Source organism: Schistocerca gregaria, chromosome 6 (genome assembly GCF_023897955.1).
Source record: "Schistocerca gregaria isolate iqSchGreg1 chromosome 6, iqSchGreg1.2, whole genome shotgun sequence".
NCBI lineage: Eukaryota > Metazoa > Arthropoda > Insecta > Orthoptera > Acrididae > Schistocerca > Schistocerca gregaria.
In genome coordinates this window covers 339,624,684-339,648,232 of record NC_064925.1, presented here as the reverse complement: position 1 = coordinate 339,648,232, position 23,549 = coordinate 339,624,684, and the positions used below count along the sequence as shown (strand labels likewise).

The following is a 23,549-nucleotide window of genomic DNA, read 5'->3' as shown; positions in this document are numbered from 1 at the left end:
GAATGGTTATCATACCCTCGAGTGAGAATGCACTCTCCTAAATGAAGAGAACACTCACTGTGAAGCTTCAGTCTGCAGCATATTCCTGCAGAAACCATCATGCAAATCCCATCTGCTTGTTGTGGTCCCCCAGTTGAAATGCCTGAATGCATTGGAAATGAAACAGATGATGTCCTTCCTGGTGTTCAGTGCACCAGATGGAGGGCTAGGTGATATCAGTGGCACAGAATACAGCCATACGAGTGGTGGTGCACCATGGCGAATAATGTGTCGCATGGCACATTTCTATTAGGATACTTCGAACAATACAGTTGCATGGCTTCTCCTCCACTTAGTTGTCCACATGATAAATGAAATGCATCTTAGCCATTTTGTGGTACATGTTGCTAGCCATGTCACTCCCAACGCTTCCACACTGAGAATGACGACAGTCTCCGAGCACTCAGTTCTTGTTTTATGTAGCAATGCTCTCCCATGACCATAGCATCCTAGTGTGGCATTTGTGAGCCCCATTTACTATGTGATTACTGATCCTTGTTGTACACCTGATGTACCATGTCAGTTTGTAAAAGTTTTTTTGTATCACCCTGTGTGTGTGTGTGTGTGTGTGTGTGTGTGTGTGTGTGTGTGAACATGCATGCCCTCGCTTGTCTATATATCACTGCAATTATAAATAAATAGATCATTTCACTTAAACTGAACAAAGAATTGTGCCATATCTGGTGCATACACTGTTATTGTCTGATGTGGAAGGGGATGCAGTGCACTAACTTGTAGGTGTGGTTGATGACAGTGGTATGATTTGCAATTTTGATGGAAATTGCCAAGTTGATCAACATATAAAATGTCATTGATTGCCTTGTTTGCATGAAGTTGTTCTGGAGCTAGCTTCTTGAGCTTTACTGCCAACACTCTGGCAATGTGCATTGCATCATTTTCTACACATTGTAGGCACGACCTTGCCCAGTTATGAATTTATTTTGGCATAATTTTTCCCTCTTTCTTTTGACAAACTGAGGCATCAGACTGTCTGTCTGCTCATTTCAGTGATCTACAACAAAGATTACAACCTGACTCCATGGTCACCAACTCAAATGCTCAACTCGGGGGGAGGGGGTGTAGGCGGCAGGAGGGGGGAAGCCAGTTTGAATCCTGATGGTGGAAAAAAGTTTCATTGCCAGTATTTGGCCAGCAAGGTGAAGAGTAGAGGTGGTGGTGTAAAGTTCCTGACCACCAATCTTTGCTCTATGTCCTGCTTTAAATACCAAATCTTTCTGAAATGTCCCAAGAAGTGAAGGTGTGTGGCACTGTTGATGGTGACCCATCCATTGGATGGAGATTTTAAGCTGAGCGGCCCCCTTCATCATCATGCATTACAAAAAATACACTAAACACACACACACACACACACACACACACACACACACAAGATTATACAAATAATATAATGGAGCATGTTGTAAATAAATAAAATAAAAAAACAAAGTTTACTAGTAATTAGAATCACACCAAACTGAAAGCCTACAAACTTAACTACTACTTTTATTTAGCTGCCTGGTATACCAGAAACATAGACAGAGCTACAATGAAATTTTCCACATTCTCTCGGTGTTATATACGGGAAACATGTAGCCATCAAAAAACTAGCTGAGTCTGGATTTCTTTATTACAAACATAAACACTTTATCAGGATAGTTACACAGCAAGTTGTAAATGCCAACCATGAGTGCTTAATTGCGGATGTCAGAATGAATGATCATGCATAAGGTGCACTGTTCCAAGTATAGTAACTTACTTAAATCTGTATCAGGGTTGACTGATCAGTTGTGAACAAACAAAAGACATATTATGAGTGATATTTTTCCGTGTTGTTTTCTCTGTACTTTTTCACTTATCATGCCCTTCTGCTTGTTGTAAGGAGTTTTCACGTGATGTAAAGTGAAGTAAAATAAACATGTGTATTCAGAGATTGTGTGTCCATAATCACTGTGGTGTCTGTTTACTTTGTGAATGAAAAGATTCTACACTGGTGACCCCACAAAAGAACACAGGAAAGGAATAGTCTCAAAGACAGCACAAGGTCAAGCAGCTTGATACACGTAAAGAAATGCATATAGTACAGCATTCCGAGGGAGGTATATCAACAGATCAGCATCCCATGTAATTTATGATGTCAGTACATGGTACAATCTCCAGCCACATTAAATTGCTTCCATTTGTGATTATGAGACCAGAGTTGTGGTTTGCTCAAATAGAAATCATTTTCCATTAGCAGGTCGTCACGAATGATACGAAACAATTTCAATTTCACTGTGTCATTGTCCACTTGGGGGGGGGGGGGGGGAGGAGAGAGAGGGGGGGGAAAAAAAACACGGTTACTGTGCCTTAAAAAACTGCCTTATCTAGTGTTTCATGCCAATGCCCAAACACGGCTTCCAAGATTACTTACAGGCGAGCAGTTAAGAAACAGATCGCCCAGGCAACTATAGTGAGAGCTTAGGTCACCAATGGGGGCAGATTTGTCACCAGAAAATTTCTTATTGATGTTGTGGCTCAAATGCCTCCCTACACACATTTGTATTTTTTGGCAGCAGACACAGAGTTGCCACTTGGCATGCTTGCAATCTACAATTTTTACCCTCCATGCTGCCCTCCAATACTAAATTTGTGATCCTTGATGCCTCAGAACATATCCTATCAACTGGTCCCTTCTTCTAGTCAATTTGTGCCACAAATTTCTCTTCTCCCAAATTCTATTCAGTACCTCCTCATTAGTTACATCATCTACCCAACTATTCTTCAGCATTCTTCTGTAGCACCACATTTTGTAATCTATTCTCCTCTTGTCTAAACTATTTATCATCCATGTTTCACTTCCATACACCGCTACACTCCATATAAATACTTTCAGAAAAGACTTCCGGGCACTTAAATCTAACCTCAATGTCAACAAATTTCTCTTCTTCAGAAACACTTTCCTTGCAATTTACAGTCTACATTTTATATCCTCTCTACTTCAACCATTGTCAGTTATTTTGCTCCCCAAATAGCAAAACTCCTTTACTACTTTAAGTGTTTCATTTCCTAATCTAATTTCCACAGCATCACCTTATTTAATTCAACTACATTCAATTATACTTGTTTTGCTTTTGTTGATGTTCACCTTAAATCCCACTTTTCAAGACACTGTCCATTCCACTTAAATGCTCTTCCAGGTCCTTTGCTATCTCTGACAGAATTACAGTGTCATCGGCAAACCTGAAAGTTTTTTACTTCTTCTCCATGCATCTTAATCCCTACTCCAAATTTTTCTTTTGTTTTCTTCACAGCTTGGTCAATATACATATTGAATAACATCAGGGAGAGGCTACAACTCTGTCTCGCTCCCTTCCCAAACACTGCTTCTCTTTCATGACTCTTGACTGGTAACTGCCATCTGGTTTCTGTATAAATTGTAAATAGCCTTTCACTTCCTGTATTTCACCCCTGCCACCTTCAGAATTTGAAAAAGAGTTTTCCAGTCAACATTGTCAAAAGTTTCCTCTAGTCTACAAATGCTATGAATGTAGGTTTGCCTTTCCTTAATCTTTCTTCTAAGATAAGTCATAGGGTCAGTATTGCCTCACGTGTTCCAACATCTCTACAGAATCCAAACTAATCTTCCTCGAGGCTAGCTTCTACCTGGCTTTCCATTCATCTGTGCAGAATCTGTGTTAGTATTTTTGCAGCCGTGACTTATTAAACTGATAGATAGATAATTTTCATGCCTGTCAACACCTTCTTTCTTTGGGATTGTAATTATTATATTCTTCTTGAAGTCTGAGGGTATTTTGCCTGTCTCACACATCTTACTCACCAGGTGGTAGAGTTCTGCCATGGCTAGGGCTCTCCCAAGGCTATCAGTAGCTCTGATGGATAGTTGTCTACTTCCGGGGCCATGTTTCGACTTGGATCTTTCAGTGCCTTGTCAAACTCTTCACACAGTATGGTATCTCCCATTTCATCTTAATCTACATCCTCTTCCATATTAAAAACAAAGATTCGAAGACTTACCAAGTGGGAAAGCGCCGGTAGACTGGCACAATAAAATAACACACAAATGCACACACAAAATTTCTAGCTTTCACAACCAACAGTTACTTCTTCAGGAAAGAGGGAAGGAGAGGGAAAGACAAAAGGATGTGGGTTTCAAGGGAGAGAGTAAGGAGTCATTCCAATCCCGGGAGCGGAAAGACTTACCTTAGGGGGAAAAAAGGATAGGTATATACTCGCGCACACACACACATCTATCCATACATATACAGACACAAGCAGACATATTTGAAGGCAAAGAGTTTGGGCAGGGATGTCAGTTGAGGCGGAAGTGCAGAGGCAAAGATGATGTTGAATGACAGGTGAGGTATGAGTGGCGGCAACTTGAAATTAGCGGAGATTGGGGCCTGGTGGATAATGAGAAGAGAGGATATATTGAAGGGCAAGTTCCCATCTCCGGAGTTCGGATAGGTTGGTGTTGGTGGGAAGTATCCAGATACTTCCCGGTACTGGATCAGACACTGAATGTGGCTCTCCAGCAGGGATACGACTTCCTAAAATCCTGCCCCGAAATGAGATCCATCCTTCATGAAGTCCTCCCCACTCTACCAAGAGTGTCTTTCCGCCGTCCACCTAACCTTCGTAACCTCTTGGTTCATCCCTATGAAATCCCCAAACCACCTTCCCTACTCTTTGGCTCGTACCCTTGTAACCACCCCCAGTGTAAAACCTGTCCTATGCACCCTCCCACCACCACCTACTCCAGTCCTGTAACCCGGAAGGTGTACACGATCAAAGCCAGAGCCACGTGTGAAAGCACCCACGTGATTTACCAACTGACCTGCCTACACTGTGACGCTTTCTATGTGGGAATGACCAGCTACAAACTGTCCATTCACATGAATGGACACATGCAGACAGTGTTGGTAATGTGGATCACCCTGTGGCTAAACATGCCTTGGTGTACGGCCAGCACATCTTGGCACAGTGTTACACTGTCCAGGTTATCTGGATACTTCCCACCAACACCAACCTATCCAAACTCCGGAGATGGGAACTTGGCCTTCAATAGATCCTCTCTTCTCGTTAACCACCAGGCCTCAATGTCCGCTAATTTCAAGTTGCTGCCACTCATACCTCACCTGTTAATCAACATCATCTTTGCCTCTGCACTTCCGCCTCAACTGACATCTCTGCCCAAACTCTTTGCCTTTAAATATGTCTGTTTGTGTCTGTATATGTATGGATGGATGTGTGTGTGCGCGAGTATATACCTATCCTCTTTTCCCCCCTAAGGTAAGTCTTTCCGCTCCAGGGATTGGAATGACTCCTTACCCTCTACCTTAAAACCCACATCCTTTCGTCTTTCCCTCTCCTTCCCTCTTTCCTGAAGAAGCAACTGTTGGTTGCGAAAGCTAGAAATTTTGTGTATGTGTTTGTTATTTTATTGTGCCTGTCTACGGGCGCTTTCCTGCTTGGTAAGTCTTGGAATCTTTGTTTTTAATATATTTTTCCCATGTGGAAGTTTCTTTCTATTTTATTTACATGTATTTATAATCCTGTATTCACCTGGCCAAAAGTCTTGTTCCTCCTGTCACCAAAGTTCACTAGTACCCACAACATCTAACTTTAACCTATCCATTTCCCTTTTTAAATTTTCTAACCTACCTGCCCAATTAAGGGCTCTGATATTCCATGCTCCTATCCATAGAACGCCAGTTTTCTTTCTCCCCCGAGTTGTCTCCGCCCAAAGATCTGAACGGGGGAATATTTAAGCTCTGGAATATTTTACCCAAGAGGATGCCATCACTTAACAATACAGTAATGCTGCATACCCTTGGGGGAAAATTATGGCTGTAGCTTTCCCTTGCTTTCACCAATTCACAGTATTTGGTTAACGTTACAAGGTCAGTTCAATCATCCAGACTATTGCCCCTGCAACTACTGAAAAAGGCTGCTGCCCCTCTTCAGGAACCACAAATTTGTCTGGCCTCTCAACAGATTCTCTTCCATTGTGGTTGTACTTGCAGTATGGCTATCTGTATCGCTGGAGCACACAAGCCTCCCCACCAATTACAAGGTCCACGGTTCATGGGAGGGGGTACGACATTAACACACACAATTTTTTTTTTAATCTATGCCAATGGCTGCTTAGATCTATATTAGGGGTATCTTTCTGTATAATCCTTTTTAACTTTATTTGCTTTACCTATTATTTTTTTTTTAAATCCCTTGTATCACTTCACTGTGAAAGGGGGGTGAAGTGGACCTACATATGAAATTACTCTTGTATCATGTTGTGTTGAGGAGAAACGAGGCGCACACAGTATTTTTTTTTAAGAACTACTCTTTATTCACAACAAATTTGAAAACTTTTTGTAAATTGAAGGCAACTATACTGAAGAGTTGCTGGCTTTGGAAGATATGCGATAATATCATGAGGGTACAAAACTGGACTACTTTATTTCTGGTCACATGGAAGTGTCTATGGCAACTGTACTATTCTAGAAAACTTGTTTTTATATCTCTATTACTGCCGCTGCTTGTTTCTGACACACCTGAAACTTGCAAACAATATAACTTGTCCTTTTTTGTTATACACTCAGCCTTCCACCGTCTCTAACACCCAAAATTTATGCACGAGTGCGGGAGAGGGAGAACATATCTACCGATCCACCTGTTTGCGTGTGCAGGTCAGAAGTTTGTTATTAGAAGACTGTAAGAATGGCGAATAACTGATAACGGTATTTTCCGCCAGCACCACAGAAGACGTGATGAAAACTCTGGGAATAATTATGTACTATTCTTTGATGTGTTAGTGTCAGCAGTGATTGTAAAAAAGAATATACACCGTCAAATATACAGTGCTATGCACAGTCATGTCTTGGACTCTGAGAAGTCAAGATGCATGTTCATATTTTCATATGGTTTTTAAACCAATTCTTACATCCCAATATACTTAATTATTTCTAAAGTTCGAGGTACGAGTGAGAGGCCGAAGATATTTATATGTCTAAGAAGAAAATGTTATTCTACATAGCAGTTTTTATACATCATTAATTAGTGAGTACGTTGACACTAAAGTTCATATATGTGTTCAAAAGATTACAGAAATCAGAAGATATTTTCTGTCACCGGAAAACGTTAGAGTGTGGAGACCTAAGTGTCCCAATAGTGTGCTCTAAGCGAAGTATGTGATATGCTTCAATTGTGCTGGTGGTCGTCGTGTAAACAAAGAACTACATGTCAATGTTGTGCACGAACTGCATCTTCCAATACCTTAGTTTTTCAGAATCTGGGTTCTGTTCATATGCATTATGATAAAGCTTAATGAGGAATTATTAATAGATCTAGACAATACTCACATCTCCAAATTGCAAAACTGTTATAGATGTAGGTCACTGGTAATCACAGTTTATCAGTTACAGTGAAATGTGTAACAGAACATTTGAAATAAATCACAAAGTTTCAGAGTGATACCATATGTTTTAATGTATTAGACATTCATTCCTAGTTCTTTTTTGTATTCTGTATTACAAACATAGGACCTAATCTGCTAGCTATGAAGCCATCTTTATTCCGAACAATAACATACAATACATATATACATAGTGGTAAAATATGGTACACATAGGTGTTCGATACCTCGCCATGTCCGCGATCTAAGCGGGGACTTACATGGACGATACACCAGTAGGAAAGGAAGAAACAACATATAAATGATAGAGGAAGAGAAAGTGGAATAAATACAATATTCCTCCTGTGATGGTCCCCAGGAGTCAGGGAATTAAAGATATCCAGCACACTATCCGACGCCGGCACGTGGCATCAGCCTATTCGCTGTCATGCAGCTCTGCAGGATTTTGGCACTTAGAACCACCAGCTCTCGGGGTCGCAACCCCAGGTTGATGAGGTCATTAGCCAACGCAGAAGACCACGTCCCCCTCCAGCTCAACGTTGCGGTGGACACTGTCGCCTCCTGGATGTCTCATTGCAGGTTGGAGACTGCACACCGGACAGACGGTGTGTCATAGTAGGTCACCTTCTGTGTGTGACACCAGTCGAGCCAAAGAGAGTCGCCGACTACCTGGGCGTCTATCACGCGGGCGATGCCGTCTTTTACCGCCACCACGTCAGGCTTGCATAGTCACTCAGGCGTTCGAAGGTGGGGCTCCATGGAGACTTTGAAGCCCCTCTGCACAAGCCCACGAGCGACATACCGCACGATATCGTCATGTCACTTGACTCGGGACCCATGCGTCCTGTAGCAAGCCTGCAGGAAGTGGTTGGCAGTCTCGATGGCCTGGCAGCCCGCGCGACATCTGGTGTCCGCCTCACGCCCCCAACTGCATGCCCTCGATGGGAAGGCGTTGATGTGGGTGCGGAGGGCGTTGATGTAGTCACACCCAGATAGTAGTCGATTGGTGTCGGCGAACCACTGATGCTGCCCTCTGACTGTGGCGGATGAAGACAGCGCCGCACCGTCAATGGCAATATGCAGGCACACGGCCCACATCTCTCCAATCTGCGTCAATGGTTTGAGGAGGTGGCTCTCCCACATCAGGTGCTGCTCCAGCATCTTGATCTCTTGTTGCACCTTGTCCAGGCCTGCACCGTCAAAGGCTGGCCCTATCTTCTTCAGCGCCAGGAGACGGGAACGTCGGAGGGTTGGCCCCATCCAGCGGCATGATGGGATGCCAAGACCCCCCTGGGCAACAGGAGTGTGGAAGTAGCCCAGGGGAGTGTTCGCCGGGAGGTGGAACCATCTCCTGACGGTGGCCCTGATGGAGATGTCCACCGGCTTCAGGGCACCCACCCAGGGGGCGGCTGAGGGCCAGCCCATGGCACAGACCAGGGAGAAGTACGTTGACGAAAGCGTAGAGGGGCTGTTGCAGCTTAAGCGGAGCTCGGGAGATGACATCCACCTGTTCCCCCAGGTGGCATCGGGGGTTGAAGATGCAGCAACCCGAGGTGGAGAACTGCAGCCCCAGCTACCAGAAGGTTTCACTCACGCACAAGGCAGGCACGGTGGTGTTGCCTGCCTTTAAGGTGACATCGCCGTCCACCTTCACCTTCTTATCACAGCCTGACGTGAACAAGGATGGGGTGAAACACTTCCAGGCATTGATGTGCAGCCCCAGGTGTGCGAGGGCTGTGACAGCTGCATCTATGAGGGACTGCAGGCCCCTCGGAGTTGATGCAAACAACAGGATGTCATCTGCAGCGTTGACTCTGCAGCCGAGAATCTGAGCTCCGATGTGGGAGGGGAGTTGACCTAAAACATAGTCCACCATAAAGTTGAACAGGAGGAGGAAGAGGGGATCACCCTGACAATACAGTATGTGGTGATGGGTACTTTGTATGACATTTCTCTAAATTTTTTCAATAGTGTTCCATGAAAAAACATGTTTGTCCAGGGTTTTCTCTTTTGAGGTCATGAAGCATCTCCATAATACTTGCATGTTGACTGAACCTACCATTAAGAAATCCAGAAGCCCACTTCTGAACTGCTTGGTTTCTTCCTTAAACTGACCTAGTGGGGATCCCAAAAATTCAAGTGGTACTCCAGAATGAATTGCATCAGTGTTGAATACAGGTGGGTTTCTCTCAACTTGTGGTCTGAGCGACACTCACCTCATTCCCAATCTTCCCATAGGAAGGAACTACGAGTACAGAAAGCTAGAAATAGTTTTTTTTACTCAACTGCTGTTTCCTCTAAAAGTTCATACAAAACATTTTATAATTTTTAGAAAGCACCATCAACTGTTCATATAACTGTAAAGTTAAGTATCTGTTTAATATGAACATTACTGTTATCCAGTACATGCATCCCTGAGTCCAAACATTATGTTTAATTATAGGAGAGGAGGCTAATGAAACACTCTTACTTTATATTTATTTTGGATAATTTACTTTAAATCATTCTCTATCACAATTTTAATTTCTTTGTGGTGACCAGTTTCGACCACTTACGTGGTCATCTTCAGGCCCATTGGCAGCAGCTGTTTGTGGAGCAGGAGAACTCCATGTGGCAGTAAATCACTGTTTCAAAAGTAATTACATTTATTTAATATCTGGGGTTTCCAGTTTTCTGTCTGTTGACTGTCAGCAACCTGTTAGACTACAGGGTGTAGAATAAAGGAACAGTCATGGAGATCACCACCATCCATCACGGATAATATTCTCATTTTGCACCAGAATGTAAATTTCTATTCTGAAGCCCAGACAGAGAAACAGTCTATGCAAGTATTATGCCAGTTAATTTCACAGATAATCCTAAATTCACACTTCTTAGTAACAGCAAATAAAATTAGAGGGTTAATATATTGCCAGAGTGTAAAACTCAAGGACAATGAGGAGGCTTCTGTAAGATGTCAAACTATCACTTTCACACAATAATCTTACTCACATGGATAGAAAGTTCTCTCATAAGATTCCACATAAAATCTGAATAGAATCCCATGCTTTTGATTACTTTCTCCATCAGCATTGTCAGGGGCCAAGTCTGAATGTCAAGTCTGAATGTCATAAAATTAATGAGGTCCACACTTATGCCAAGTAGACACAATGCAATTGGCTAAATTACATCATGGAGAAAGCATATGCTAAAGCAACACCCTCTGCATCTATAGGTCACATTTTTGCAAGCTGTCCAGCATAACTTCTAGTGCCATCACTTGTAATAGGTTGTGAACTATGTGAAGGTTTTCTCTGTAATTTTTCTTTCCGAAGTGCATGCTCCCATGCATTGCTTAATTATATTAATTTGAAATTGTGTGAAAATATTGTGTTATATTCATATACACTGCCTCATGTGCAACATGTGGTCTGTTCTAGTATTAGAAAATAGCAAATAAACAAATTGATAATTACATAGCCAGTGTGTGTATTGTTGTGATCATACAGTCTAATTTCAGCTGCTTCTGTAATTACAGAGACCTAACAGCTAGAAATATGGGCCAGATCCTCATCTGCTTAAAGACTATCTTGCATTTACTCATTAAACAGTTCTCAGAAACTGTGGATTTTCATTTTTTCATGCTTAAGGTGATGGTTATCAACACAGCAATTAGAATTAGTTTGTATAGGCTGTCCCACATAACTGATACCATACTCACAAGGAATATAAATCCCTGGTACACTGAGCCTGAGAGTATGCTTGTCAAGTCACAACCTTTCTTTAATTTTCCTTGGCGGCAAAAAGACTCCGATTCCTTGCCTGTTTACACTAACTGATGTGAAACAAATACTAACAAAGAGATAGAGGGGCTGGCCAGTACTTAGCTCAGTACAGCCGACAAATACACAAAAAACAGAACCAAAACTTTACGTTCCTAGCTTTCGGAACAAATGTTCCTACATCAGGGAGGAGAGAGGGGAAAGAAAGGGAAGAAGGGAAAGTGGATTTAGTTACTCACAACCCAAGTTATGAAGCAACATGGAAAGGAAAACAGGGAGGGTAGCAAAGATGGAGGCATGGTCGTCAGAGGGAAGCCAAAGATATTCTACTGTAAGTACTGTGCCAGCTTCAAACCAAAGAGGATGCATACAGAAGTAAAGAGGTATATAGTATAAAGATAAACAACTATGTAGGATGAAAAGATGCGTGAATGGCTTAAGAGGAAAGGGAAAGAGGAGAAGACTGAAGAGAAAATGGGAGTGAGGTTGTTTAATGTAGGTTCAGTCCAGGGGGATGGCAGGATGAAAGGATGTGTTGGAGTGCAAGTTCCCATCTCCGCAGTGTATCTATTGGCTGTACTGAGCTGATGTAAGTGCTGGCCAGCCACTCTATCTCTTTGTTAGTATTTGCTTCACATCTTTGAGATTTTCCATTAATCATTTGCACAGTACTTACAGTAGAATATCTTTGGCTTCCCTCTGACAACCATGCCTCCATCCTTGCTACCCTCCCTTTTTCCTTTCCCTGTTGCTTCATAACCTGGGTTGTGAGTAACTGAGTCCACTTTCCCTTCTTTCCCCTCTTTCCTCCCTGATGAAGGAACATTTGTTCCGAAAGCTAGGAACGTAAATTTTTGGTTCTGTTTTTCGTGTATCTATCAGCTGTACTGAGCTGAGATTATATATATATTAAAAACAAAGATTCCAAGACTTACCAAGCGGGAAAGCGCCGGCAGACAGGCACATGAACAAAACACACAAACACACACACAGAATTACGAGCTTTCGCAACTGGCAGTTGCTTCGTCAGGAAGGAAGGAAGGAGAGGGAAAAATGAAAGGATGTGGGTTTTAAGGGAGAGGGTAAGGAGTCATTCCAATCCCGGGAGCGGAAAGACTTCCCTTAGGGGAAAAAAGGACAGGTGTACACTCGCGCGCGCGCACACACACACACACACACACACACACACACACACACACACACACACACACACATCCATCCACACATACACAGACACAAGCAGACATATTTAAAGGCAAAGAGTAAGGGCAGAGATGTCAGTCGAGGCGGAAGTACAGAGGCAAAGAAGTTGTTGAAAGACAGGTGAGGTATGAGTGGCAGCAACTTGAAATTAGCGGAGGTTGAGGCCTGGCGGATATCGAGAAGAGAGGATATACTGAAGGGCGAGTTCCCATCCCCGGAGTTCGGATAGGTTGGTGTTGGTGGGAAGTATCCAGATAACTCTGACGGTGTAACACTGTGCCAAGATGTGCTGGCCGTGCATCAAGGCATGTTTAGCCACAGGGTGATCCTCATTACCAACAAACACTGTCTGCCTGTGTCCATTCATGCGAATGGACAGTTTGTTGCTGGTCATTCCCACATAGAAAGCATCACAGTGCAGGCAGGTCAGTTGGTAAATCACGTGGGTGCTTTCACATGTGGCTCTCCCTTTGATTGTGTACACCTTCCGGGTTACAGGACTGGAGTAGGTGGTGGTGGGAGGGTGCATAGGACAGGTTTTACACCGGGGGCGGTTGCAAGGGTAGGAGCCAGAGGGTAGGGGAGGTGGTTTGGGGATTTCATAGGGATGAACCAAGAGGTTACGAAGGTTAGGTGGACGGCGGAAAGACACTCTTGGTGGAGTGGGGAGGATTTCATGAAGGATGGATCTCATTTCGGGGCAGGATTTTAGGAAGTCGTATCCCTGCTGGAGAGCCACATTCAAGGTCTGATCCAGTCCCGGGAAGTATTCTGTTACAAGTGGGGCACTTTTGGGGTTCTTCTGTGAGAGGTTCTGGGTTTGAGGGGATGTTGCTTGTTGATGTGGACGGATCAAACCCACCAACAAGCAACAGTACCTCCATTATGCCAGCTGCCACCCATTCCATATCAAACGGTCCCTTCCGTACAGCCTAGGCCTTCGTGGCAAACGAATCTGCTCCAGTCCTGAATCCCTCGACCATTACACCAACAACCTGAAAACAGCTTTCGCATCCCGCAACTACCCTCCCAAACTGGTACAGAAGCAGATAACCAGAGCCACTTCCTCATCCCCTCAAACCCAGAACCTCTCACAGAAGAACCCCAAAAGTGCCCCACTTGTAACAGAATACTTCCCGGGACTGGATCAGACCTTGAATGTGGCTCTCCAGCAGGGATACGACTTCCTAAAATCCTGCCCCGAAATGAGATCCATCCTTCATGAAATCCTCCCCACTCCACCAAAAGTGTCTTTCCGCCGTCCACCTAACCTTCGTAACCTCTTGGTTCATCCCTATGAAATCCCCAAACCACCTCCCCTACCCTCTGGCTCCTACCCTTGCAACCGCCCCCGGTGTAAAACCTGTCCTATGCACCCTCCCACCACCACCTACTCCAGTCCTGTAACCCGGAAGGTGTACACGATCAAAGGGAGAGCCACATGTGAAAGCACCCACGTGATTTACCAACTGACCTGCCTGCACTGTGATGCTTTCTATGTGGGAATGACCAGCAACAAACTGTCCATTCGCATGAATGGACACAGGCAGACAGTGTTTGTTGGTAATGAGGATCACCCTGTGGCTAAACATGCCTTGATGCACGGCCAGCACATCTTGGCACAGTGTTACACCGTCAGGGTTATCTGGATACTTCCCACCAACACCAACCTATCCGAACTCCAGAGATGGGAACTCGCCCTTCAGTATATCCTCTCTTCTCGATATCCGCCAGGCCTCAACCTCCGCTAATTTCAAGTTGCTGCCACTCATACCTCACCTGTCTTTCAACAACTTCTTTGCCTCTGTACTTCCGCCTCGACTGACATCTCTGCCCTTACTCTTTGCCTTTAAATATGTCTGCTTGTGTCTGTGTATGTGCGGATGGATGTGTGTGTGTGTGTGTGTGTGTGTGTGTGTGTGTGTGTGTGTGTGTGTGTGTGTGTGTGCACCTGTCCTTTTTTTCCCCTAAGGGAAGTCTTTCCGCTCCCGGGATTGGAATGACTCCTTACCCTCTCCCTTAAAACCCACATCCTTTCATTTTTCCCTCTCCTTCCTTCCTTCCTTCCTTCCTGACGAAGCAACTGCCAGTTGCGAAAGCTCGTAATTCTGTGTGTGTGTTTGTGTGTTTTGTTCATGTGCCTGTCTGCCGGCGCTTTCCCGCTTGGTAAGTCTTGGAATCTTTGTTTTTAATATATTTTTCCCATGTGGAAGTTTCTTTTTGTTATATCCTCATGAGAAAATTATATTAAAAAAGATGCTGTGACTTACCAAAAGGGAAAGTGCTGGTAGATAGACAATAAAACACACACACACACACACACACACACACACACACACACACACACACACACACACACACACACACACACACATTCTGAAACACTGAACTCTTTCTCCAACAGAAAATATCTGATTGGTGATATATGTCATACAATTTAAGGCACTCTTGAGATTACTATCCTATTCAGCTTTCTCAAAGTAAAAATGTATTTACAATGATCCCTACACAAGTTTATCTAATGTTGGCGGTCCATCTTTTCTTTTATATGAAAAGTTTTCTGTACGTGTTTACTTATCCTGTAACTACAGCTAATTTATGCATAACTGTGCTATTGTGATTGGTTTACTCTTATGTTAATTCAATCAACCAATAGGTTTGGTTCTTAAGGTTTCAAGAAAATATCACATTTCCATATATTGTGCACATGTCAGAATCATTTCAATGTAAACATTTAAATTAGCCCACTTTTGTATATTATCCCTTAACTGTCACGAAGTTGCCAGCAACCATGACAGATGGCTGTGCAGTGTCTGGTGTTGGTCTCACAACACTTACCATGTTAAGTAATTAGCAGACATTAACTGAATTATTGGACAAAAGCATTCCATTAAAGAAAAATTTCTGAGCGAGACATTAGAATTTTGGCTGCACTTTTTAAACAAGACTTCTAGAGGCATATACTTCATGCTCAAGGTCCTGAAAAGCTGTTAACACATCAACTGCAGTATTGTCACTACAAGCCACACACCTGATGCCATATGCCTGGTGACAAACAGCCATCGCCAAGCATGTCATAATCAACATGTTAAATATAGAAAATGAGACCAAGAAAGTCAGCAAAATAAATTCTCAGAGACTGTTAATATAAAAAATAATAACTGGAACTGAATAAACAATTTTCAGTTTGTTCAAGAAAATTTTGCTTTTTGACTTCATTCAGTTAACTGGAAAACATTTGTACTGGAGGATTCTGGTGAATACTCATTCTTTACATGTAAAAAATAACAGAACCATTTAAAATGACTATGTACATATTCCAATTAATGTTATAGTTTAGTAGATATTTCAGTTTGATTTTGTTAATTATATGCAATAGCATAAATGAGTAAAAAGAAACTAACAGTGACATTTTCTTTACTAAGAACACTGATTTCCACATCAGCCTGAGGTACCAAGTATGATGCATTACTCATTTTTTACATGGCGAGTTTGCCCAGTAGGCCTATAAACCATGATACATAAACATGCACACTCAACAATTCACTGTCAGGTTGCACCAAAGCACTTGCAACATTTGACTTTTCAGCTTGTGTGGACCTTCTTTCTTGGAGTGAGAGTTAAGAAGTGACAGCAAACGGTCAATAGCTTTTTCCACTGTCTCCTCCATTTCAATATCTAATGAATCGACATGGTTTACTTTTAACTGTGTTCCCCAAGAAGCAGTTGCCTCATCATTTTGCTTTTTCATCAAGGACAAAATAGCAGATTCCTCTTCTATCAAAGTGTTTTTTTTATTTTTATCTTTGACTGTTTTACTGAAATGTATGTCATATGTCATTGATACAGCATGAATGTTTTTACAAATGTTCAAATTTATTAAACTGTCCGGACAATTGCAAGAAAAACTGAATGCAAATATTACAAGTGCAACACAAAAGTCTGCAACTGAAGTTACATTCTAGTGCTTGTAAAGTAAAATGTGATGCCACATATCGATTGCAATTTCACATAAAATCATTTGCCATCACTATATGCCATGATTTGGCCTTTGTCAATTTTTTTCAGATTATTTATGCCATTCTTGAATTTGCTCTATTCGATGAGGATGTCCACCCTTATAAAGCTTAATAATTCTTTCAAGACATTTGTCCCTTACTAATTTCATTAGTACCAGCAGCAACTTGTCCAATCTGTTATTGGTCTTGCCATCAAGGTAGCAGTACTTTAATACTCTATGCATAGTTTCCAGATGCATGTTTGTGTTGATCTTTAAATTACGAAGATAACAATATGCCCAATGTTGGGGCCTGAACCTGTAATGATTTGTGAAATACATTCCAGATTCTCTTGTGTCTTCATCCTCTTTAAGCTCCCTCTCTAACAACTCTAGCAATCCACTGAACTTTTCTGTATCTGCTGCTTCTAACAGCATACGCAAAGCTTCGTAAACTTGCGTTTGCTTGTTTGGGCTGCCATGCACCTTCCTCAAGCTGCTCCTCCAACTGCAGTGAATATGCCATGTTCATAGCAAATTGTGTTCTGCCAGACCCATTACACCTGCCCATGCACATCGAAAAACATTTGTGTCGCCCGACATAAACAAAATTGATTTGATCATTCCTGCTTCCTCCCCGACACAAGTAAAGAACTTGTCATTATGGCTGTATTTTCTTTCTTACAAAGGCAAATTGCAACTGGAATACCACTTCCAAATTAGTCTATAACCAACAATGTTGTCACTAATAATTTGTATATGTTTGTGCAATGCGCCAAGTCCACAAAACAATATTGGAACCGAATTTTCTAAGAAATTCACTTTGTAATGCTGTCATTAACACTACCATTGTCTCTTCACTTGATAAATTTCCCATGTTTTGACCAGCTTGTTTGTGCATCAGAGCACAGCCTTTCATACTTTTTAGAAAGTGACTCACTAATTTCTTCACTTGAATGGTACTGGTGAAGATCAATTACAAATTCCTTACAAGTAAGGAGGTGCAGTCTCTCAACCTTTTCAAAATGTATGGAATCTAGAACATTATCCAAAATCCTCTGCAATGTCACACCCTCACCTATTTTCCCTGCAACATTTCTACTGTGAATAAAACTACAACCATAACATTAAACAAATACTACAACCATAACATTAAACAAATACTACTACCTATACCTAATATTTCACTGTTTCTGCAATTCTGTCAGGACAAATACCGGTTCACACAATGCATCATCATCGCTGCAAGTTATGATGTTACGGCCACAAAAACAGTCAGTTCAAATCAAGTATATAGAAGTTACACCTTTCACAGATCTAAACTGTATCTTTACTACTAATTTAAATTGGTAAGGTATCCAGACACCATGTGTTCATTTGAGTATAATGTACCAGATGAAGAGTACAACAGGTGGTGGGAAAAACTATGGTCACAGCAGCACCTAATTACAACAGGGTGGATGGACTTAAATGTCCTCAGCAGGTGTTTAGTGAAAAGTGATTACATGTGCACAACACGGACAATAGAAATCTCCTACATACTATGAAATGCAAGTCCACTCACTAACAAACGTACTGCCTCAAACGTCAGCTCATTGCCAACATATTATTATACACAGGCTGGCACATGGAGTCATGGCACAGTGCTAAAATTGACAGTCAACTGTACTTGACAAATCAAACGTTCAGAAAACATCCACAAGGAACATTGACTTTTGTCACCTCAAACTAAAAATTTATTTCATTCTGAATTAGGCCTAGTACAATATATTGGGTTACCATGTAATATATATATGAAAGTATTATTTATATCAAAGATATAGAAAGAAAATATCAAAGAATTAAAAAATTAGAACTGATCAGTAAATATATTGTTCCAGTTGAAATGTCATGATTTACCCAGGAATATGCAATTATTCAAGCATATGCACCCAGAACGGAAAAGACTAGTAGAAAGATACTTCCTGGACATCTCTCCAAGAAGTCACAGAAAAAAATTCAGGAAGGAATTTGTTAGATTAGATTAGATTAATACTTGTTCCATAGATCATGAATACGACACTTCGTAATGATGTGGAACGTGTCAGGTTAATAAAAGATGTCTGTACAAGAAATTACATTACACAAAATATTGCATGACACTAATGATTAATTTTTTTTTTTTTTTTTTATACTTACTTTATATCTAAAAATTCAGCCAATGAGTAGAAGGAGTTGTCATCTAGAAATTCTTTTAATTTATTTTTAAACGTTAGTTGGCTATCTGTCAGGCTTTTGATGCTGTTTGGTAGGTGCCCAAAGACTTTTGTGGCAGCATAATTTACCCCTTTCTGTGCCAAAGTCAGATTTAACCCTGCATAGTGAAGATCATCCTTTCTCCTGGTGTTATAGGTATGCACACTGCTATTACTTTTGAATTGGGTTGGATTATTATCAACAAATTTCATAAGGGAATATATATACTGTGAGGTTACTGTGAGGATCCCTAGATCCTTAAATAGATGTCTGCAGGATGACCGTGGGTGGGCTCCAGCAATTATTCTGATTACACGTTTTTGTGCAATGAATACTTTTCTACTCAACGATGAATTACCCCAGAATATGATGCCATACGAAAGCAGTGAATGAAAGTAGGCATAGTAAGCTAATTTACTGAGATTCTTATCACCAAAATTTGCAATAACCCTAATAGCATACGTAGCTGAACTCAGACGTTTCAGCAGACCATCAATGTGTTGCTTCCAGTTTAACCTCTCATCAATGGACACACCTAAAAATTTTGAAAATTCTACCTTAGCTACAGACTTCTGTTCAAATTTTATATTTATTACTGGAGTTGTGCCATTTACTGTACGGAACTGTATATACTGTGTTTTATCAAAATTTAAAGAGAGTCCGTTTGCTGAGAACCACTTAATAATTTTGTGAAAAACATCATTTACAATTACATCACTTAGTTCTTGGTTTTTGGATGTTATTACTATACTTGTATCATCAGCAAAAAGAACTAACTTTGCATCTTCATCAATGTGGAATGGTAAGTCATTAATGTATATCAAGAACAGTAAAGGACCTAAGACCGAACCCTGTGGGACCCCGTGCTTGATAGCACCCCAGTTTGAGGAATCAGCTGTTTTAACATTACACGAACCACTTATTTCAACTTTCTGCATTCTTCCAGTTAAGTATGAATTAAACCATTTGTGCACTGCCCCACTCAAACCATAATGATTTAGCTTATCTAAAAGAATTCCATGATTTACACAATCAAAGGCCTTTGAGAGATCACAAAAAATACCAATGGGTGATGTCCGGTTATTCAGAGCATTTAATATTTGATCAGTGAAAGCATATATAGCATTTTCTGTTGAAAAGCCTTTCTGAAAACCAAACTGACATTTTGTTAGTACTTTATTTTTACAAATATGGGAGGCTACTCTTGAATACATTACTTTCTCAAAAATTTTTGATAGAGCTGTCAGAAGAGAGATTGGGCGGTAGTTGTTGACATCCGACATATCCCCCTTTTTATGCAATGGTTCTACAATGGCATATTTCAGTCTATCAGGGAAAACACCCTGCTCCAAAGAGCTATTACATACGTGGCTGAGAATTCTACTTATCTGTGGGGAACAAGCTTTAAGTACTTTGCTGGAAATGCCATCAATTCCGTAAGAGCTTTTACTTTTCAGTGAGTTTATTATTTTACTGATTTCAGAGGGAGAGGTTGGTGGAATTACAGCTGTTTCAAACTGTGCAGGTATGGCCTCTTCTATTAATAGCCTTGCCTCTTCTAGTGAAGATCTAGATCCTATTTTCTCCACAACATTTAAAAAATGATTATTCAAAATATTTTCAATTTCTGATTGTTTGTTAGTGCACTTGTCATTCAATTTTATTGCACTAAAGTCTTCCTGTGCTCTTGGTTGCCCTGTTTCCCTTTCAATAATATTCCAAATTGCTTTAATTTTATTATCAGAGTTACTGATCTCAGACATGATACACATGCTTCTGGACTTTTTAATAACTTTTCTTAGTACCGCACAATAGTTTTTATAATATTGAACAATTTCGGGGTCAGTACTCCATCTTGCTGTTAGATACAGTTCTCTTTTGCGGTTGCAAGATATTCTTATTCCTTTAGTTAGCCAAGGTTTTTTATATGTTTTCTTGGAATTATGTTTAACTATTTTCTTGGGAAAACAATTTTCAAATACCCTTAAAAATGTATTGTGAAATAAGTTATATTTCAAGTTTGCATCGGGTTCCTTATACACTTCATCCCAGTCTAGCTGCTGTAGGCTTTCCCTAAAGTTTGCAATATTTATATTGTTAATTGAACGCACTGCTTTGAAAGTCTGATTTCTTATACTGCATGGAGCTATGTCATGTACTGTAACAAGCTGTGCACTATGATCTGAAAGACCATTCTCAACAGGATAAGCATTTATGTCCCTAAACTTATCTACTATTATAGGAAACATGGGTATAGCAGTGGAGGAAACTACAGAACTAGTTATAATTACAATAGAGAAAGTATGGTGGAAATTTATGAAAAATTCATGATCAAGAACTTAGCAATATTTCATGAAAAAGATATTAACAAATTCAGACATTCAATGTATTTTGTTCTGACTCCACAGCTGCATTGTGACATTACTCAGAATTTCGTTAGTTTAGCATTTGGTTAGGGAATGCATCATCATTATGACATTATATAGTTTTATTGCATACTGGCATGTACAGCACCTATTCTTTCTAGTCTGTTGATGCACAAGTATTGTCAGTGTTGTGTCGTCTATAAAAGATATATCCGTGTTTTATTTTACTCCATCTTAGTACATGCAGGGAAACTAAGCAAAAAAAGTAAGCATTTTGTGCATATAACAGTTGCAAATACTATCTTTTAAAAGGCAAGGAGCTTAAAATATGACTAAGGTCATCTGAGCATCTGTTGATTAATGAGGCTCTATTGCTGAAGGCTTCACTAACAGTCAATTTTGTTACCACACTCATTGGCTTTGCCTACTTGCAACAAAATAGTTGCATACCCAACCAACCTAGACCTCGGGCTGCACTATAGGTTAGTTCGTCACTACAAGTTGGAGTCAACAAGCATGAAGTGTGCATGAATCACTCAGTGTAAAATTTAGCCCCACAACCTATTCAAGCAGCCTAAAAGGTTATTCAAAGTGTGCTCCCAGACTTTTTCTGATTGTAGAAAACGAACTATTCATTTCCAAGAAAATAGCATTACCATCACACAATGATTTAAGTTAATCACTATCTACATTTCCCCATGTGAATTCCACAACCAGGAATGCCAATCATTACGACACATCAGATGGTAGTATTTCCACCACCAACATTTGTTACGAAAATAATGCGTAATTTCTGATCCAATAACACTAACATTACATAATGCATACATATGAACCCACAGAAATCTCTTTTGAATGAATAATACACACCTTGTCTTTGGCTGATTCCAGATAGGCAACTAAATTTAATTGCCTTAAAAATTATAAAAACTGCTGCAAAAACATTTATTCTAATGTTGAGCTGAAACTCACCAGCAATAATCTCCCTTTCAGATTTACTAAGGTGCAGAAAACCAATATTCAGTTCGTGGCCAAAATTTGTTTTGAAATAAACAAGTACACATTCCATTTTTATCTTGGCTGATCTCAATGGCAAATGTGGTGTGGCCACCCATTTTGTTACTGCCTTAAGACTTCAGTAGCCTCTTGCCCTTTGACCAAGATACGAATATCCCAGATCTGAGACACACACACAAATGATTTTGACGCCACCCTTCACAATCTTAGCACCACCATGCATTGCAAAGCTACATCTCGCTAACTGTTCCTTTTTGACTTCCACTTTAGAAAGTCTGAAACATCAAATACGAAAAACATTGCACTATTTGCAAGCCTTGGTTGTTCACTGTAAATCAATCCTACCAATTTGCCTGGAAAAAAGAACGGCTAAAACAGCTTGTAATTCTAAACATTAAAAGTTTTCGTGTGTGCAAGAAAGTTACTGAAAACAAATATTTGAGCAGTACGAAAAAAAAAAACAAAAAAAACAGTTTCTACACAATTTATGGACGGTTAAAATAAAGTTTATTAATTACCCATTGTAGATTACAATGATTGTGACTTTAATGTCTTCTGAGACTAGGCCGTTAATACAAATAATCTTTTCATATGAACTGAAAGAAACTTTGCAGCACAACATTACACCAGATTACTGAATGCACAAAAAACGAAATTCTGTAGTTTTACCAGAAACTTTCCTAGTATTCAATATGAACAACTAATTATTATACGATGTTTCCTACCGTCCATTGACTGGAACACAATCTTTTCAACCGCAGTACGAACCTTTTGCTTTTTCTCCACAAGTGCTCTCAAACTAGCCAATGTATTGAAGGAATAGCTGCAGTCGTCTTGTGTGCACTTAATCGTACATTCTGTATTTGGTTCTACATCATGCATTTACCTGATGTGCGCGTATAAAGTCTTTTTTTGAAGCTGAAATGATTTACCGCACACAAAAGACGTGTTGGAATCTGCAATTATAGACATAGGCCTAGAACACTTAACGTCAACACTGAAATAATATGACGAGTAAGCCACACAACGTATCGCCTCGTTCAAAGAACAGCGCGTTTCAGAAAGTAACAATGATCTGTATTGGCTGGTGTGGGAGACGACATGGCCAATCAGAAACCCAATTCCACGGCGTCCCCTAGAACACGGCCGCCTGTATTAGAGGCGGCCGTTTCGACCATAGACCTATGGTCGAAGGGCGGCCGTGCCTAGAAGCAAGTGTTCCTTCTGTTTACATTGGTCACTACTGTAACGACAAAAGATAAGCGTTACAAAAATACTTGACACTTCGATCATAGATACTATGGTCGAAGACTTCACACCACAGTCTAATCTTGACACTGCAAAAGGAGACGACTTACCTTACTCGTCGTCGGTATTGTCGCCTTGTGAAAGTCAATTACGGTGGTCTTGATGGATAATTTGGATGAGTCGAACCATGTATTCTTTCTGAAACTCGATCGTTTTCCGCACTGTCCGCAATGAAAGTGTAACGGTATTTAAGCATCGAAAATATTCTGACG

The 23,549-nt window shown here is 40.7% G+C and overlaps 1 protein-coding gene and 1 long non-coding RNA gene across 2 annotated transcripts in view; one reads left to right on the top strand and one right to left on the bottom strand.

Moving 5' to 3' along the window:
- LOC126278599 (gastrula zinc finger protein XlCGF57.1-like) overlaps positions 1-23,549 on the top strand; it is a 486,383-nt gene that overhangs the window by 304,306 nt on the left and 158,528 nt on the right. The gene's annotated exons all lie outside the window — the stretch shown is intronic.
- On the bottom strand, positions 7,499-23,280 carry LOC126278602 (uncharacterized). The gene is made up of 2 exons (XR_007550729.1): positions 22,798-23,280; positions 7,499-9,307 (listed from the first exon to the last, which is right to left on the bottom strand). It is a non-coding gene; the product is annotated as an uncharacterized LOC126278602 (long non-coding RNA).